The sequence below is a fragment of the Heteronotia binoei genome, chromosome 16, assembly GCF_032191835.1.
Source record: "Heteronotia binoei isolate CCM8104 ecotype False Entrance Well chromosome 16, APGP_CSIRO_Hbin_v1, whole genome shotgun sequence".
NCBI classification, from domain to species: Eukaryota; Metazoa; Chordata; class Lepidosauria; order Squamata; family Gekkonidae; genus Heteronotia; species Heteronotia binoei.
The window spans coordinates 6,253,980-6,274,706 of record NC_083238.1 but is presented as its reverse complement, the minus strand read 5'-3'; the positions used below and the strand labels follow the sequence as shown (position 1 = coordinate 6,274,706).

Sequence of the window (20,727 nt, the reverse complement as noted above, 5' to 3'; positions counted from 1 at the left end):
GAATCAGACATGTGGTCCATCAAAGTCAGTATTGTCTTCTCAGACTGGCAGCAGCTCTCCAGGGTCTCAAGCTGAGGTTTTTCACACCTATTTGCCTGGACCCTTTTTTTGGAGATGCCGGGGATTGAACCTGGGACCTTCTGTTTCCCAAGCAGATGCTCTACCACTGAGCCACCGTCCCTCCCCTAAAATCTAAACATTTTTCTGGTCTGATGCCTTAAAATATAAAGACTGAGTCTCTATTTTTGAGGGAGTTTTATTTTTATAGCATTTCTAGAGTAATACCACGTATTCAAGCACTATCATGCCTGAAGGCTATTCTTATAGTGCTGCAGCTTGAAGACACACAGTTCATGTCAGTATAATTTAGCACATTGTTCAATGAAGCCAGAAAAGAGAAAAATTAGTATTCACTCAGAAAAAGCTGCATTTATTTATTGGCTTTTAAAGACTCTTGACTGCAGAGTAAAGAGAAAAATGGAGGTAGATATGTGGTTCATGTTAGATAAGTCAGAAAACTGATAAGTCATAGTAGCTCAAAGCATGAGAAGTTGGTATGGTATTTTCTGTTTTGTTTTGTTTTTAACTTGAGCAAAATAATGTTTTAAAATGTACAATCCAGACTTTGTGAGATACAAACAGTACACAATGAACAAGAAAATTATGCAAAATCCCAGTTGTATCCCAGATTTCTTAGAAGAGTTGTTCCCCCTTATATCAAATGTACAGTCAGTGCAAGCATATGGTATAAAACCATATATGGCAATATATTTGTGCTAAAAGTAAAACAAAAAGATTGTATGTGTATACTAAAAATTGTGGGGGTTTTTTGAAATTCAATTAAAAAAAAAAAGAATTGCCAAGGTATTTCTATCATAGCTTCTAAACCCATACACTTTTTTTGTTTTAGTTTGTTTGTTTTTAGTGCTTAATGCCAAGTTTTATTTAATGCCAGTTACAGATTCTCTCCCCCCCCCAACCCCAATGTGCAGGGTACAGAGACATGCCTCTTCACTGAACAGCCAGCTTTAAAAAAAAAATAAACACAGACACATGACATATTAGAACAACACAGCTGGACAAGTTGGTGGGAGGACTCTGGAGGGAACTAGAAACTCTGCAGCTCAGTTGCTGGACTCGCCCAAGGTGAGGTGATCAAAGAGGAACTCGCCCAGGCCATCCTTGCTGGCACGCACCTGCTTCAGGTTGGTCATGGCAGCTTTTCCTCCTCATCAAGGTCTCTAGGAAGTCACACAGATGAGGATCCATGTGGCGAGAAGCAATCTGGTACAGATCCAACAGGGCCTGGTTCACACTCTTCTTCAGCTGAAGGGCAAAGGCCATGGCAGAGGCTCTGTTCCCCCATTCATCCTGCTCTGTTTTTTTAACATCCTGCAGAATGACTCTCCCTCCATTATGGTTTTGGAAGGTCAGGAGTTTCTCAGCTTGTTTGTGTTTCTCCTCAGACACATGCCAGAAAAAAAGGATGCAAACTTGGACAGAGCCACATCAACCTGAGTGAAATAAAAACCCAAGGACAAATAGGTGTAGCTGGCATGGAGGAACTGGTTGGCCAAGCAGTTCGCCCCAGCTTCACTCTCAGGGTGGTAGTTCTGGTGGACTGGGAGCTCATGGCACAGATGGAGGGAGGCTTATACAGAACATGCAAATCATTAAATAGCTCTACAGTGTTTCATGATGGATTGGAAAGTTCCTTGATGGGAAGCAAGATGATGCAACTTAGAAGATTTAGATCTGGTCAGTGCCAACATGCAGATCCAGAGCTAAAGGTTCTGCCACTCCAGGCAGAACCTGACCCCCCACCCCACCAGGAGTTGAATTGGGTGCGCGGAGCGCGTGGGGCATGATGATGCCCCTTAAAATGACATCATCGTGCTGGCGTGCTCTCCTGGCCCAGCCAGCTCCCTCTGAAGGAGGGAGGGAGAGAGTGGGGCGAGGGGTGGACTGAGCATTCTTGCTCAGCCTGCTCCTGGCCAAGCCCTCCTGCCTCCTTCAAAGAGAGCTGGCTGGGAAGCGGCCGCCTGCATGCTTCTTCCTCCGTTCTGATCTGGAACAGAAGAAAAAGCATTCCCAGCTAACCAAGTCCCTCTGAACTGGGGAAGTGGGCTGGGCGAAGGGCGGGCCAAGCAAGAACACTTGGCCCACACCTCGCCCAGCCCTCCCCCCTTCAAAGGGAGCTGGTGGGAAAGCGGCCACCTGCATGCTTCTTCCTTCGTTCTGAATTGGAACAGAGGAAAAAGAATGCAGGCGGTCGCTGCCCAGCCACCTGAGTTCCTCTGAGAGGCAGAGTGGAGGGACTGGGCGAGGGGCGGTCCAAGTGAGAACGCTCGGCTCACCCTAGCCCAGCTCACTCCCCCCTTTCAGAGGGACTCGACTGACTGAGAAGCTGCACCTGCGTGCTTCTGCCTCTGTTCCAAATTGGAATAGAGGAAGAAGCAGGCAGGCGGCCACTTCCCAGACAGCACCGTCAGCGCGAGTGGGGACAGGGAAAGGGGGGGATGCCCCCGCCCTCCACCCCTGCGGCCAGGTGGCACCCAAGGTGGCTGCCTACCTGGCCTATTTCCACACGCTGGGCCTGCCATCATAGAATAACACCTATACCACCTTGGGCTTCCTAGAGGAAAACTGGGTTACAGTGGCTTGTCTCTTTGTCAACAGGACCTGATCTGACATAAACAGCAAGTGAAACACCAAGAGGGCACATGGTACTTTGAAATATTTATATCACTTCTTTGGATGCTGTTGGGAAACAGTCCCAGCAATGCAATCATTCCAGTGGTAGAAATAAATTTTGTTGCACCAGATATAATAATAATAATAATAATAATAATAATAATAATAATAATAATAATAATAATAATAATAATAATAATAATAATAATAATAATAATTTTTATTTATATCCCGCCCTCCCCACCTCGACAGGCTCAGGGCGGCTAACAACATTTTATAAAAACATACAGTGGTTAAAAGCCTTTAGATTTAACAATATAAAACATTAACACTAAACTTAACAACATTAAAACCAATCCAATGAGTACAGTTATTCAGTGGTATAGGTCTTCAAACCGCATTGGCGGATCCTTAATTACCGATCTTCTTAGCAGTCCAGGTGTGCAAGCTTAAAAAGGGCGGTCTTGCAGGCCCTGCGGAACTGATCAAGGTTCCGCAGGGCCCGCACCTCCTCGGGGAGTTGGTTCCATAGGGTAGGGGCTGCGATTGAAAATGCCCGTGCCCTGGTATTCTGGTATTTAATCTCCTTCGGCCCAGGGATGGTCATTAGATTTTTCCCAACTGACCTCAGTGCTCGCTGGGGTTCATATGGGGAAAGACGGTCCCTCAGGTAGGCAGGTCCTCGGCCATATAAGGCTTTAAAGGTAATGACCAACACTTTGTACTGGACCCAGTATAAGATTGGCAGCCAGTGCAGTTCACGTAGCCCCGGCCGTATATGTTCCCGTTTTGGGAGTCCCAACAACAGCCTGGCCGCTGCGTTCTGCACTAGCTGCAGTCTCCGAGTCCAGCACAGAGGTAGCCCCAAGTAGAGGGCATTACAGTAGTCTAGTCTTGAGGTGACCGTTGCGTGGATCACTGTTGCAAGGTCCCGGCGCTCAAGGAAAGGGGCCAACTGCCTTGCCCGCTTCAGATGGAAGAATGCTGACTTGGCAGTGGCTGCTATCTGGGCCTCCATAGATAATGAAGTCTCCAGTAAAACATCCAGGCTCTTTACCTGGTGCGCTGCTTTCAATAGCGCACCATCAAAGGCCGGGAGACCTATTTCCCTTCCCAGAGCGCCGTGACCCACGCAAAGGACCTCTGTCTTCGCTGGGTTCAACTTCAGCCCACTCAGCCTGAGCCATATAAGTTGTGGTTTCCATGTCAACATGTATTAACAGTTTTTTTTTATTTCCCTATGATAATAATTTATTTCTGTCTGCTGTTACAAACTGGATCATACCATTGGCTTCATTAAACAAACAAACAAACTCTTTTCTCTACAAGATATTCCAAAAACTGTTCTTTCTGCTCTGCAAAACTCAGGTGTAAATTGACACAGTTATATTTAGAATGGAACTCATTTCTTTAAATTAATTCTTATGATGTTGTTAGTAATTTCACAAACTCTATATGAAACAGTTTCACCTCCAAGAGCACATATGCTGGCTGATTGACTTCATTAGGGGTGTTCTTGTCAATATTAAAAACAAACAAATAACACCCAATCTTTCTCCAACATTCAAGTTACTGCAAGTTTTGTTTTTTGCAAGTTTTGCCTTGCCATCTGTGATGGACTGCATTTTGAAATCTTATAAGTGCTGTGTAAACAGGTAATGGACTGTGCAGGGTTAAGTTCCTCACAGAGCCTTTGAGTGACAGGCTGTTCCAAGGAATTTGATTGACTAGCATCACTTGAGCAGAGAAAGACTTCTGAACTGAATGCTGAGGAAAATTCAGTCTGAATTCATCCTTGACTGAGATGAGTCTAATACTGACATAGTCTGTGCCTAGCTCTGACAGAAAACGGCTTAGTACTGACAGGGTTTGTGTTTAACCATAACTGAGAGCAGTTTATCGCAGAGTACTGGAAAGGTTGGCAAGAGGAGTGAGTAGTTAAGTGAAGACCAGGCCAGAAAACGGGATAGATCTTCTAGTAAGAGAAAAAATTCTCTACCCTGATGGAAAAGGGAGATAGCGCTGAGGAGTGGAGTGATCCCTCGTCAGATGTGTTTAGAAATTGCCTGATGAGCCAGTAAAACTCAGGAAGAGTACTAGTGTGTTTAGTGAAGGAGTTTGGGTATTGCACAGAGTATCCCTGCCTTCTGCAAACCAAAAGAGCCAAATACGCTCAAGAAGTATACTGGAGTGTTTAGGAAACATTGAAACAAAAGCCTCTCATCTTAAAGATTCTAAAAATCATTTTGAAAGCTCAAGAAACTCTCAGTTGCTTAAAACATGAACTGTAATCTGTGCCTGTACTGATTTACCTCAGAGTTCTTTATTGATTTACCTCAGACGTTTTATTCCTGATTTCGCCTACGTTTTTCCTCTATGCTGAATAAAATGTTTTGTTATTTTTGAATTTTAAAAAGCCGCTTGAGTGCCCTTTCAGTAGTTTAAGTTAAGAGGTAGATATTCCTGGGCTGAGCCAGCAGCAAAATATCATTTGGTGACAGGGCGGGACAGCCATTATTTGTCAGAAAAGAAAATAGATAAGTAAGGCTGCTCAGTCAGAAAGGGAGAGAAAAAGAGGGGAAATCTTGCCTCTGAGGGAGGGAAGTTGATGAGGTCATCATGCCATCCTACCTTGGAGTTCTGCAATCTTGGCTTCTGATCTTTCTCCCCTTTTATTTAATGTCTAACTACTATTTTAACTTACACTAAACTATGGTCCCACCCTGATCGCTGTGATGCAGTGGTAGAACATTTCTTTTGCATTCAGAAGATCCTTTGTTGAATCCTGAACATTGCCCGCTAAAAGTACCACATGGTAGCTGATGTAAAAGACCTGTGCTTAAAATCCTGGAGAGCCAATGACAGTCTGAATAGACCAGGGGTGTCGAATTCATTTGTTATGAGGGCCGGATCTGGCATAAATGAGACATTGTCAGGCCAGGCCAGGCCATGTCGGGTCGGGCCATGTGTGTACCTATTTAAGATTAGTTAGCAGAGATATAAAGTTTTTAAAGGACACAAACATGACTAAAGATTTTTTTTAAAACAAACAAAACCTTAAAATAAAACATACTTAAAACATTAGCACTTGTTGGTCTTAAAGGTGCTTTCTTTGTATTTCTCCCATGGAATCCAGGGAACAGGGCCAAGGAAGCTCTGGCTCTTTTCCTGCCTTCCCAAGGGACCAGGAGAGAGAAGAGCTCAACTGATGGAAAAATCAAGCTTTTGCTCTGTAGCTCCTATGAGATTGAGCAAGCCTTGCAAAGCAAGCTGAATTGCAGAAGGAAGCAAGAGAGGGGGTGCGGTCACACGTACCATTAGTGGCGACACAGCTCCGTCTCGCTGACGGATTAAATATGTTCGTCCACACATCCACATTTGGCAATCGAGCATCATCCAGGGTCATTCCGACTTGCTGCAGATCAGTGCCGCATTAATTTGACAGCGCAGAAAGTCCGGCCCTTTTTCAAAAAAGCGGCACAAGATCGGCTTTTTCCTGTTTGGACAGCTCACGTACGATACTGCCCCTTGGAATGTTTACCGCCCCTCCCACTTTTTTTTTAATAAAAAAAAGCCTCAGCAGACATGCGCATTGCCAGATCATCCAGGAATCTGAGGTAACGCTTCTGCTTCTCCAATCAACACAGGATCGGGGGAGGGGGGCGCGACATTATCCCACTATTCAGAATAGGAAATTTTTTTTTTTTCAATGTGGAGGATTTCCAGATATCATTGTCACTGCCAATTTCTAGGAAAGTAATTCCTGGCAGTTCCTTGGTTTGAATCAGCAACGTTAATTCCGGAAACTTTCGCCCTTTCCCCCTGCCTCTGAAGCAACGTTTAATTTCCCAACTCCAAACTGTTGGGCACATGTTCAATGGATCCCCCCCCCTCCCAGAAATCACCATCTGATCACGCATGATCCAAGAAAAGAGCGTGATAGTATTGGATGTCTGAACGCTCAACAACAGAATGAGTAGCATTCTTGGATGCTCGTCTGAACGACCCTGCATCGAATCAATATTGAGCGGTTCAAATTTGAGTGCTACACACCCGCTTTTAATGTGACGTGTGACCGCACCCAGGGAGAAGGAAGCAGACAAGAGCCAGTTGCTTGGAGACCTGATAGAAGCTCTCTGGGGGCCTGATTTGGCCCCCAGGCCACATGTTTGACACCCCTCGAATAGGCAATACTGACCTTGTTGGATCAGTGGACTGACTCAGCATACGATGTCATGTGTTGATATGACAAAATGTACTTTACAAATAAATGTAAAGCTTTTTGAACATTACAGAATCATTTTGGCAGTAATCAGTCCACCACTACCACTCTGACTGTGTCCAAGGCAGCTCTAGTGGTGGCAGAAAATACTGGTGCATGCTCATAGGATTTTCCCAGCATGGCCATCAGCAGTTTGAAAGTGGGGTAAGAAAAGGTAAAATTGCTTTTCACCAACACTCTCTCTCTCTCTTTTTTTTTTTGCTTACATTTGTGACTGAATTCTACAAAAAACACAAGCTTTTATTGCAGGTGTAATGTGTAGTTTGGTTCACGTTCCTTCAAAAGAAAGCCCATATACCTCATTTCTCTCCATTATAACTTGTTTGTATGTGAAGCATTTGATTTTTCTAAAAAAAAGAAGGTAGTAACTGGAAGTTTAAAATAATAGCCCAAGTCATGCTAGCTTTTTCTACACAAGCTGTCTTCAAGAGGAGGACTATGAAATGGAGACCGATAATGTCAGAATGCTGACTGCAGAGGCAGACATGAGAAGAATTATAAGCATACCACTAACATTAAAAGGACAATAACACACTGGATTATGGCTATTTATTTTTATGAGAGACTTGGCAGGACTTTGATTGATGTTTTGATGCCCATACGCTTTCTCAAGAGGCAAAGCACTCCTTGTGAACTGGGCTATAATTGAAATTGAATTTTTAAAAATAATTGTAAAATACGATAATGCATTAAAACACATATTTCTTTGTAGGATTTCCTCATCGATCTTTGTGGTACTAAATCTGATTATACATCAAAGAACCAAATTATATTTTGCCTTGTTCATTTCTGCCAACACTTCCCAGTTGTTTTCCTGGGGACTGCATAATGTAAAATCAAACCAGCATCCCGTTTCAGAGTTCTCCTTGCATCCATATATTTATATCTATAAAACTGAGCCTTATGCAAGATTGTAAGTATGGCTGCCAGCCTCACAGTGGGGCCTGTTGATTTGCTAGAATTACAACATTTTCAGACAACAGAGATCAGTTGCTATGATGCAAATTGCAGCTTTGGAGGGGGAAATCTATGGCATTATACCCACTGAGTCTCTTCCTGAAACCCCACTTTCTCCAGGCTTTAAACCCCTAGAAATTTTCCATTTGAGAGCTGGCAACCCTCATTTTAATTTTGTTGTACAATCTACATTGGAATTTTGTTGTACAGTCTAACTATGGAAGAATTTTGTTTTCTTTTAAAATAAGGTGTTTTAAACATAAAATAACTACATCCTACAGTGTTGTTCAAAAGGCTATGACATACATTATAGGAAATAATGTATTTGCCTACTAGTTATTTCTACAACAATCACCACAACAGAACCAGTGTGGTATAGTGGTTAAGAGCAGCAGACTGTAATCTGGAGAACTGGGTTTGATTTCCCATTCCTCCACATAAAGCCAGCTGGGTGACTTTAGGTCAGTCACAACTCTCTCAGAGCTCTCTCAGCCACCTACCTCACAGGTGTCTGTTGAGGGATGAGGAAGGGAAGGTGATTGTAAGCCACTCTGAGACTCCTTTAGGTAGTGAAGGGCGTGGGATATAAAATCAACTCTCCTCCTACTCTTTCTCTTCCCTCTGAATCCCCCCTTCCTGATGCATCATTTTCAGATCATCATCTCAAATGTTCTATTTTTTTAAACTGCAGATAGAGAGAGAGGCTGAATTTTTATAATTGTGATTCCAAAATCATGCTTTTTGTCCATATAGGTAGAAAATCAAATACCAACCCTTGAATCCTCTCTGTAGCCAGCACACAGGAGAATAAAGTAGCTTCAACAGGTCTTTTTATTTCTTCCATGAAAACAATTGCTGATTTTCACATATACTAAATTATGCTGTTTCAATCCACTTCAGTGATCATAGGCAAGTGGATTTTACTATTTCACACAGTAAAATCCAGTTGCAAAATGCATTGAATGGATATAAAGTGTGTTATTTAGTGTGTGTGTAAGTGTAAGACTGCAACTAACACGGATAAGAAAGACCTAAATGAGGAGCCTCCCATATAGGCCTTGATAGGAAAACAGAAATTAGTTCTTGAGGGCTCACTTAAACATATGCACATATACATATATTGTACCAATAATCTTTCAGATATGAGGTTAATTTTCTCTCTTATTTAACAATTTAATTTTGAATTGCTGATGATCTTGTGCTATACTATCATGTTTTAAATTTCTATCCCATTAAAATACCAAAAAGAACTGTGTTTACCAAGCATAAACCTCCTCAGTGAAAGTGTATTCCTATGCTGATCAGATTAAATCTGCATCAGATTGCACTGTAATTTTAATATAGTGTTTCATATAGTTTTTTCAATCTGAAGAGGCAGAATCAGACCATCCAATTGCTTCACAATGTTGTAAAATCAGAACTTATAATCACCCTCTGTTTATAATTTTCAAAAAGTTTTATTAGTTTCAGAAAAGGAAAGGGATGGGGAATGGAAAAAATAATTAAAAAAACAGTACATTCCGATATTATTTTAAATAGGAATACTTTCAAAAAGCTTAATTCCATAATAATTTCTTTACATAAATTGTCCCCTATTATTTTGTCTCAACTGCACAGAATCCATTTTCAAATTTTATAGTATAGACCTTTTGTTAAAATTGTCTAGTAATTTTGACAATTCCAGTAAAGATAAATTTTATAATATAAAGTACAGGGGAAAAAAAGAAAAAAATAAGTTAACATCAGAGAATCTTAAGAGTCTTGGTTTTCTAACCAGGCATAGATTTTCATCCAATATTTTCTTGCTTCTTCTTTAGATTTATCAGCTAACAGCTGGGATAAGACGTCCAACTCTGCTGTTTCCAGAACTTTTCCCACCAGATCCATTTTCGTGGGGATTTCCTGAGATTTCCATCTCTGTGCCAAAAGGATCCTAGCTGCTGTATTAAAGTGTGCCAACAAGTGTCTCATCTCTTTGGAATAGTCCTCAGAAAATATATTCAATAAAAATAACTCTGGTTTAAAATGAATCTGCGTCAACATGATCTTCTGTAGGATTTTATGCACCATTTTCCAATAATCTTTCACAGTCTCACATGTCCACCACATATGGTAAAAGGAACCAATCCGTTTAGTACACTTGTTGGACATATTAGTATAAATCTTACAGAGTTTCTGTGGAGTCAGATACCATCTATAAAACATCTTATATAGATTTTCTTTTAAAGTTACTGACCTAGTTAATTTAACATTTAGTTTCCACAGTCTCTCCCAGTCTTCTAATGCAATATTGTAGCCAAAGTTTTTTGCCCATTGAACCATACAGTTTTTTACAACTTCATCTTGTGTCTTCATTTGAAGTAGATATGCATATATTTTGGAGATTAACTTTTCTTGTGGGCCCAACAAAATTTTGTCAAATACATATTGCTCTGTATTAAAACCTGTCACCTTATCTTTGGCATATCTAAATTCAATTTGCATTCTCAACCACCAATTCATTTTAATATCCACATTTTCCAGTTCTTCTTTGGTTTTCAGTTGATTATCTTTTCCCATCAAGTCATTATATCTATAATTCTGATTTGGTTTTAGGAGGTTTGGATGAGTAAATGCTTCTGCTGGAGAAACCCATCTTGGAATTTTTTGATAGATTTTTGTCTTTAACCATGACCATGTATGATACAAAGATTTTCGAAACCAATGATTCTTAAAATAGGAGTGGCCTTCAAGTCTTTGATACCACAAATATGTGTGCCATCCCATAGTCAAATCATGTCCTTCTAATAGTATTTGTCTTTTGTCATTCAGAAGTATCCAGTCTCTTACCCATAAAAGTGCAGATGCTTTAGAATATAACTGCCAATCTGGCAGGCCCATGCCTGCTCTTAATTTAGAATCCTCCAATGTCTTTAGTTTGATTCTAGGCTTTTTGCCTTGCCAAACATATTTAGCAACCATCCTGTTCAGTTCTTGAAAAAATCCACTATTTAAAAATATTGGAATAGTTTGAAATAGGAATAATAATCTTGGTAGAATGTTCATCTTTATTAGGGCTAATCTTCCGATAAATGATAGATTTAAATCATGCCATTTTTCCAAATCTTTTTTAAATTTCTTTAAGTAGTTTATCATAATCTGCTTTTAGATTGCTGGATCTATTTAAAATAACCACACCTAAATATTTAATTTTTTTTCCATACAAAAATCCTGATTTCTGCTAGAAGGATTGAATTTGTTCCATCACCATATTTTTTGTCAAATATTTTGTTTTGTTATAATTAATGTCTAATCCTGCATGGTGGCTAAATTGTTTGATCTTGTTTATAAGGCAGTCAGTTGAGTCCATTGGTTGTTCTAATATAAAAACTAAATCATCAGCAAAGGCTCTAAGTTTATATTGTTCATCTTTTATCAAAGCTCCTTTTAAATTTGGATCTTCCCTTATTTGGTTATTGAACATCTCTAAAGATAAGATGAAAAGTAGAGGTGAAAATGGACAGCCTTGTCTTGTACCTTTTTGAATTTTAAAAACATCTGTTAGTTCACCATTCATTCACCCTTTGGAAATTTTCAGTTCTCTCTTTTTCTTGCTACTATATCTAATTGCAAGGCCCCTATAATAAGCTTTAGCAGTGTCCCAAACTACTTGCATCTTTACTTCTTGTGTTATATTCTGTTTTAAAAAGTATTCCATTTCAGCCTTGGATTCTTTAAGAAAGTCTTTATCTTTCAAAATTGAAGTATTTAAATTCCATAATTTTCTCTTTTAGCTTTATCATTAATTCTTGTTTGAATTTCTACATCAGCTAGATCTTTAATCAAACTTGCCAAAAACCAACACATGTCAATTCTTGACCAGGTTTGGTGACTGGAAGAATAGTAAGTAAAATCTTTAGAGTTGGGCTATCCCGTTCTCCATACATCTATCAGATCCATTTTTTCTGCTAATTTCCAAAAATTTACTGGTAACTGAAAACCTTTACTTTTCATCTGTTTGTGCATTTTTTTAATCCAGTTGTCTATCTGGGACTGCATTAAAGTCTCCTATTAAACAATATTCTTCATATTCCAAATTGGATAATTTAAGACGCAGGTCTTGGAAGAATTTATCTTGGTGATCATTTGGGGTGTAAATATTTGCAAGTAATTTTTTTCTATTGTCCACTGTGATTTCCACCAATAAGATTCTTCCATCTTCAGAGGTAAATTGCAATTGTGGATTAAATTTATCTTTAATATATGTTGCCACACCCCATTTCTTCTTATACTTGTCTGTTGCTGTGAATAAATTACCCAATTTTTTGTTTTTCAAAAAACATTGGTCTTTTGTTAGAATATGAGTTTCTTGTAAGCAAGTTATATCCATTTTCAGTTTTGCCAAGTATCTAAATGTTTTCCTCCTTTTAAAAGGAGAATTAAGTCCATTCACATTAATTGAAACTATTGAAGCCATTATGGATTTGGATTATCATTATCTTTCTTATCCTTTTTGAGGTGTTGCCTTGTATGGTATCTCTGTGGTTCATTTGGATTTTCTTCCCCAGAGTTTTCTCCCTTTTCCTCCTCTTCCGCCTTCTTTTTTTTTTTTTATCTTCTTTCTCCTTCATTCTTTACAAAAATTTCTGAGCTTTAAAAATGGAATTAATCCTGTATCTGTTCTCCTGATATGTAAAAAGAAGGCCCTCTGGCATTAGCCACATATAAGGTATTTCTCTTCTTCTAAAAGAGTCTGTTAAGTCTTGGTATTCTCTCCTCTTTTGTCTCACAGGCCAGGGAACTTCTATCAAGATTTTCACCATGTTTCTGAGAGGAGTGAAATAATGAAATGAGCTGAAACAGGAGGAACCAAATGTAATGTCTTAGTGATTGTTAAGGTGCAAGGAGCAGAACCGGGTACAAACATTTAGTAACCATAGCACAGGGGTAGTAGCCATTGTTAAAACGCAGAAACCGAAAAGAAATAACACGGCTGAACAAGCCATGGCAACAGTAAGATTAATAGCAAATAGAGATTAATCAGCAATAGAAATTAATCAGCAGCAAGTACGCAGGCGTAATCAAGTAATGAATATTAACTGACACACCCCACCTCGGGGAAAAGTAAATTTAAATGCACATGCAATGTATGTAATGGGAGGGGTACATATCAAGGAGGGGGTGAAGTAGGCGTGCCGGGTAGCCTGTACCCTCTAAGTACCTCAGCCTATGGGGAAAGGAGGAGGGACTCATCGGCCGGGAGTAAAGGATAAAAGGGTATGTATGGAACTAATCAGGGAGCTCGTTGAAAAGCGACTCCCCTCTTTCTTGATATCAATAAAGTTGTATACTTCAAAGGAGACTCCCGACTGACAGCTCTTTTCTTTGCATCTCCTGGAGGGGCCAGGGGAGGCAGCCAAATTGTCTCTAACATTTTTGAGGTGTTGCCTTGTATGGTATCTCTGTGGTTCATTTGGATTTTCTTCCCCAGAGTTTTCTCCCTTTTCCTCCTCTTCCGCCTTCTTTTTTTTTTTAATCTTCTTTCTCCTTCATTCTTTACAAAAATTTCTGAGCTTTAAAAATGGAATTAATCCTGTATCTGTTCTCCTGATATGTAAAAAGAAGGCCCTCTGGCATTAGCCACATATAAGGTATTTCTCTTCTTCTAAAAGAGTCTGTTAAGTCTTGGTATTCTCTCCTCTTTTGTCTCACAGGCCAGGGAACTTCTATCAAGATTTTCACCATGTTTCCAGCTATCATCATCAGTCTGTCTCTTACTTGTTTTAAAATATCATCTTTGGTCCTCTTTCTTGTAAATCTCAAATGAACTTCACTGGGCAGTTTGTTTCATCTTGTATAGTTTGAAGGCACCCGTCTAACTTGGTCAAATTCTTCTTCCATCCTCTCAGGAGTCACCTACAAAATTTCAGCCAAGGCTTCACTTAGAATTTTCTGTAAATCTTCATTTTTCTCTTCTGGTATGTTTTGAAACCTCAACATATATGCAGCTCTATCTACTTCCAGTTGAAGAGTCTAGTATCTTGTAAACTGTTCTTTTTCCAGCTGTTCCACCTTTTGATTATTCTGTCACCTGACCCTCTAATACTTTTAGAGCCTTGTTAGTCTCAGCTGACTGTCTGGTGTTCTCTGAAAGCTCTTTCTTGATCTCTGCCATCTGTTCACCAATGTTACCTATCTTGCTTGTTAGTTGTACTATAGCAGACATTGAAGCAGCTTGCATCTCTTTCATGTCTCCTTGCATGGTCATAAATTTGTCTGGTCCAGGTGGAAGGTTAGGTGAAAGAAATGTTTGCTTTGCTTTCCTTTTTTTTTACAGTTTCCTTGGGACCACTCATCCTTGTTAAAATAAAGACACTCACAACCAAAAATCCAATAGCACTTCTTCCCTGTTTGTTTTGAAACTTTGTGTTCCTGTTTGTACCAGATAAGCTAAGCTCCACCAAAGAATATCCTTATTATAAAGCAGTTCAAAAATGAAAACAACCTTCCGGCTTCTATCAATAGTATCAAAACAATACTAAAAATAATGCTAAACACCCCTTTTTAGTTCACCACAGTAGATAGTCAGTGGAGAAAACAATTCAGTTCAGTTCACTGGAGCTGCAGCCATTGTCTGTTATATGAAGCAATGCTAATTCAATTATAATCCAAATCACCACCTGTTAAATTCCAGATATAAAAGCTGCAAAGTATAAATCTGTAATCCAGGGCTGATTACCCTATTTGTAATCCAAGAATGTGACCCAAGTTCAAACTGTGAACCAGTAATCCAGACATAAATAAAAGAAAACCAACAGACCCAAAAATAAAGGCAAAAAGAACCAATGCATAAAACAAAAGATAGATAATCCAGATGCAGAGGCTACAAAAATAAATCTGTAATCCAGGGCTGATTACCCTATTTGTAATCCAAACATGACCCCCCCCCAAAAAAAAAAACAGACAGAAAATCAGTAATCTAGACAAAAAGAGAAAAAAGCCAGCAAATCCAAAAATAAAAGCATCTAGATGCACAAAAAACGAAATCCCAAACCAAAAATCTTTAAAACCATATCCAAAAAATCATTCAACCACAAGAGTACACAAAACAAAAATAAAAAATGAAATAGCAATTAAAATAATTATATCCACTAAAATAGGTAGAAATCCAGGGGTTTTTTAAATTACAAAATGCTCTTCTTGCAACCAAAGATCCTGCTGTGTCTTATAATCAGTATCAGGTACCCACCAGCTTTTAATAGTTTCTTAAAGTATTTATAAATTCAGTCAAAGCACTTGAACTTGCACTTCAAAATATTTTTCAACCAACCAACTTTCACATCCAAGTGCACTTGTCAGCAAACATCTTCCCCAAGAAGCAAAACATTTTCATCTCCCAAAGGGAGTTTAAGGCAAGTCAGTTAAGTTCAACCATCCATTACAGATTGATGAAATCTCTTGCTGCAGGTATTTTCAGTGTATCTGGTTAGGCAAACTTTTACAAGGCTTGAAAAAGAAAGAGGGAGAGTTTCCCCCCCCACACACACACACACTTCTCAGCCTCCTGACTTACTTGAAGTCTGCTCCTGATTCTCTTTTTCCCCCCTGCAACTTGCTACCAATCCAAACAAAAATATGGGGAAACACAATATTGAGAAGATCAATCTCTTTCGTCTTGAAGGTATAGGACTTGCAGAATGTAGTGTGAACGAAAGAAGAAAAAAGAAGAAAGGAAACTGGTAGCTGACTCTTTGGCCATTTAAAAATGGTGATGAGGACACTGATGCTTGGGAAAAGCGGGATTGGGAAGCAGCCATCTCTGCTGACATTCCTGATCCACCGCTCTGATTCCCCTGCCTTCTGGGATCCTTCCTGGACCCCAGAGTTGAGTCGACCTTCGAGGGGCGACCCCTCAATGACCCAATTTGAAACCGGCTCTGGATACGACGGTCTGAGCCGCTTTCAATTGCAAGCCGCCGAAACTGGAAGTCTCAATCATCCTCTGTTTAAAACAGTTTCTGAAATATGTGGAATCTTCCAAAATAAAGTATACTCTGAGGGATTCTGTATTTACTTATCGTAGGTATTTCTTCCTCTCCTTTTTAGTGAAATGTGCAGTGCTCAGTTTACATTATGCAAGCTAAACTGCAACTGTATCTAATGGGAACTTTTGAACCATGCAGTTCCTTCAAAAGAGTGAGCTCCTCAGCCATTGTGCCATTTCCCTCCTGGGGGTTTCCAAAGGCCTCAGGAGATTATCCCAACTGTGTGTGGGGGGGCGATTATCCCAACTGTACCCATGCTCCCCTAGAGTGTGGCCCATATCTGAGATCAAAACAAAGATCCATCTCCCCTCCTTCCTGGTTTGGTTGTGGAGCATCCTTTTATTCCTCCTCCCTGCCCCCATAATTCAGCCCCAGCCCCACCTCCTGGCCTCACTTCTATGACATGAGGAATTATCTGGACCAGGGAGTGGAGCATCAGTCCCCCAGTTTCATGTCTCACCTCTGCCTGTTCTTCTCCTGTCCTTCACAGCCTGGCTTTCAAAGGGTCTCCTGCTAGGCCTTTCCTCCTCTCCACACTCCTGCCTGGCTTGATCCCTCCCTTGCCCCCAACTTAGCTATTCTGGCTGGGCTGTCATTGGCTGCTGCTGAGATTACTGGCTGACCTGGCTGCTGATATGGTGGCTCATTTTCCCTTATGGCTGTCATTGTTTCTGGCCAAACAATGATATAATCAGCCAGCATGCACCACTCTGGGCCCCATGAATGAGACAGTAGGGCTTACATTTTGCTGCTCTTGCTGTTGTACCACCAGGGTCCTGGCCAGGGAGTTCTGGCTGCACCATGGGGGCTGCTTGAGGTTTGAGGGTGGTAGGAGGGTCCTTTGGCTCCAGGGATCCCCCGGGCTTTGCTGGGACTATTGTGGCCAAGGCTGGTCCAATTGCCAGATCTAGACAAGAAGGATGACAATCCCATTTGCTGAACAGAAGCAGCATGCCACTCCTACTGTGAACCCCCACTTTGCTCCCTAGACTGCTCTGGACACCCAAGGAAGAAAATCGGGAGGGGCTTAGTGGATTGCAGCAAGAGGTGGGAAGAAAGCCCATTGCATTGGATATGTGCCTATATAAGCTGTTAAAAAACCCAAATAGGAAAAAAAAATCAAATAAAAAACAGCAGTGCAAATAGCAATGGAGGGGGGACCCAGCCAACCAACTGCAAGACAAAAACAGAGTCCTTCCAAAACTAAAAGGTTAGGCCAGGAGTTACAGGATCAACTGAACTTCTTAGGGAAGAGAGTTCTGAAGGCCATAGATGAGAAAGTAATTGCTGGTTCTCCATTCATTTCATTTTTGTTTGGCTTGATCTGTAGGATGCCAAGGGATGAATAATTGCGGCACCATCTTTTGTTTATTCAAGGAAGTCTATTTCGCACATAAACATTTAGGCACATAAATGGTAAAGCATTTAAAACACATGTCAAAACGCACTCAGTATTAAAATTACATATACATAGTTTTATGTTCAAACAAATTCTGGGATAATTTTAGTTCTGAATATAGTTTAAATTAGATTATTATCCAGAGGGAGCACAATCACAGACTAATAAAGTTATTAGTCAGAGGTGACAGATGTGCATTCTCCAAAATGGCTGTCACTAGCAAACCAGTCTAAATTTATGGAAAGAGCTCCTAGATAACTTTGCAATCTGCTGCTCCAGAAGCCAGTTGAATGCAGGACCACAGCTAAGCTGCAGCCTCACTTAGTCAGTGGGAATGCCACCCCCATCTGGAAATAGTAGTATACCCTGTAATTGCATTCTAAGCATTGCAAAGAATATAGACATCTGACCTACACGTGGAGTATCTGAGGGAGCAAGAAAACAAATGTTTTCAAAGGCACACTGCAAAAACCATGAGAGATCTATTTTGGAAGGGCAGAAATATGACAGAAACTCTGCATTCCACATAAGGACTGTAAGACTGGGGTGGGGGCAGAAAAAAAAAGAAGACGATAAAAAAAAACAAGTGGTGGAAGAAATATATAATTCGGAAAAGCTAGTACAGTTTATTGAAAAGCTATGCTAGGTAGATAGATTTGTACTAAGGAGCCTTTATCAACCCTGAATGCTGTGAGAATGGAACCTTCAAGTCACCTTCAAGAGAATGACCATTTTAAAAGTTAATATCTTCTTAGCCACTAAAAAAAAGGAATTTAATGACATATTAATAATTGCTATGGCCACAAAAATTGCATGAAGAAAGAATGCTAAAACTGAGCTTCAAAAAACCAAAACAAGATCACAATGTATAACAGAAAATAATGGAAAAAATCACTGTGAATAATGGCTGCTCATCTTACACTAAATATGGTTGAATAGATTTAGTACAAATCACATTGTAGACCTCGGTTAAAATCAATAAACAACAATCACAAAATTTAAACACCAATTGCAATAACACTGACAAAGTGGTCAAGTGCTAACAACAAACATACCACTTGTTTCCACTTTGTGACAAACTCTTACAACAAATGGAGTGTCAGCTTGACGAGCACCTAGGTGTCAACTTGTTTCATGAGGAGTCTTCCTCAGAAGAGGATCAACTCTGAAGGTATTTTTATTACAGTGTCTTCTGTGAGTTGTCTGGAACCAGTATTCAAATTTCAAAGTTCATACATAGAATAAGCCAGTCACCAAATTCTCTTTATGAGGAACAAGAACCTTCCAGCTTTAACATCATTGGCAAAAAAATACCCTTTTCTCTTTTTTGCCAATTTGTTGATTGGTTAAGTTGGAAGATCAAGGATTTAAGCCCCATTTTCTAAAATACTTACTTAACTGTGTTTTTCCTTGCAATCTATTTTTGCTAATCATTGTTATTATGTCTCATAACAACCTGGCAGGACTTTGAAGTTTTTGATGCCTGTATACTTTCCTGAGAAGCAGAGCACTCATGGCAAACTGGCTATAGGTGAAACTTTTTTTAAAAAAAAAAATATATATATATATATATATATATATATATATATATATATATATATATATATTTGTAGAGTGTCCTCATTAATTTTTAATCACCGATGCTCTTCATAACTGGAATAATGAATCCCAGTACAAAATTCATGCAAAGAATTCATGCCCCCCCCCCCCAGTGATTTGTAAGGTCAGATAGGCCATTAGAATTAAGTGGTTGAATGGGCACATGTGCTTATCTGCAAGTGTAAACAGAGAGAGATACTGATTCTGCAGCGACTGCTGCTCCACGCCAGGATTCTGTTTCTGGTTTGATCCAGATGCGGGGAGAACTGGAGGGAGCCATGGGTCAAAAGGTGCCTGTGCAGCAACTGGTGGGGAATCAATCACTTGATCCAAATGAAAGCAGAAGCCCAGGGGAAGAGCAACTGCAACTGCAGAATCGGTGTGAGAGAGAGCAAAAATGGTGGTGTTCTACAGTGCTAGATATAGGTAAATCATGCCAATAGCTGTTTGTAGTCAATAACAATATCAAGTATATGATTCCCAACTTCATTCTGATGAGTTCAAGATCTGCTTCTCCAAACTTTCCAAAGAAGGTCATACCCAGGGAAATAACCAGGGTAATAATTGTTCTGCTGTGGACTTCCATCACTTCATAACTTGATGACTGCTGCTTCTCGGACATTTGTTCTCTAAGTTCATATAACTAGAGGAAACTTTAAGATTGCCGTGCTTCATTCAGCTTGTCAATGAAGGAGAGTAAAATCAACTTGAATATTCAACTGCATTTCTAAAATTTTAATTTTAAATATTTTATAATTTAAATGTATTAATTAATTTTAACTGTTTTATGCTTAAATGTTACTATGTGAAATCTTATGCTGTGAGCCGCCCTGAGCCACTTGTTGGGAAGGGCTGGATATAAATTAATAATAAATAAAAAAATAAAAAATGGGCTAAATGTAGCACTAAGACATTAGATAACAATGAAGTTCTATGAAGAGTTATTCAAGTCAATTGAAGTCACTGAGGTTAGACTGGAGTAACTCTGCAAGTTTAACTCTTTGTGCTTTTAATCTCCCATTTATATAATCAAATACTATTATAATCACTGGAGGGGGCAAAACATTTTGGAAAAACCTTTATTCATCTTTTTCCTCCTAGGAGTCTGAAACATGCCATTTTATTTATACATTAAAGCCTACTCACAGCTCTTATCTGAATAAAATTTCATCCTCCAAGAAGGGTTAGTGTTTCACTAGAAGGACTCTGAACTGAAAGTCCAGAATAATGCCGATCTCAAGCTTCTTTGAGATTTCTTCAATGAAACTTAAATCCTTCAGAAAATGCTCCAAATTATTTAGGGCAGTTGTTTGCACGGAAGTCTTTATATTAGAATATAAATGTTACTAGTAGCATCACATCTTGGGAGGTGATTGTGCTGCTAAAGGAGAGGATACATTTTTCTCCTTGAGCTGGTCGCCATTAAGTTGCTGGCAAGAAGAAATTGAACTGTGTACTGGAGGTGATACATCATAGTGCACAAGGTTGACTAGGTATAGTCCAGATGGTGCTTCATCTGAACAGCTGTTGGAGGGCTGTGAGGAGCGGGCTAGGCAAAGGTCTCCATTTTGTGATCCTCCTTTCTCATGTACATGGCCATCTGCGTGCTGAACATGATTGCCTGCCTGGGGCCTGAGGAGCCTGTTTTTGCCCAGCTCAGGTGTCTGATGAGAGCCCACAAGGTCATACTTTTCCCTGGTGCTGGGACCAAAGAACTCTGTCCTGGATACCTGCAGTCTAAATTGTCATTCAAACCACTGGCGCCAGTTTAG

The 20,727-nt window shown here is 39.9% G+C and overlaps 1 pseudogene; it reads right to left on the bottom strand.

Moving 5' to 3' along the window:
- Nucleotides 1-1,056: 1,056 nt before the first annotated feature.
- Nucleotides 1,057-20,727, bottom strand: part of LOC132585505 (ferritin light chain, oocyte isoform-like) — a 30,153-nt pseudogene continuing 10,482 nt past the window's right edge.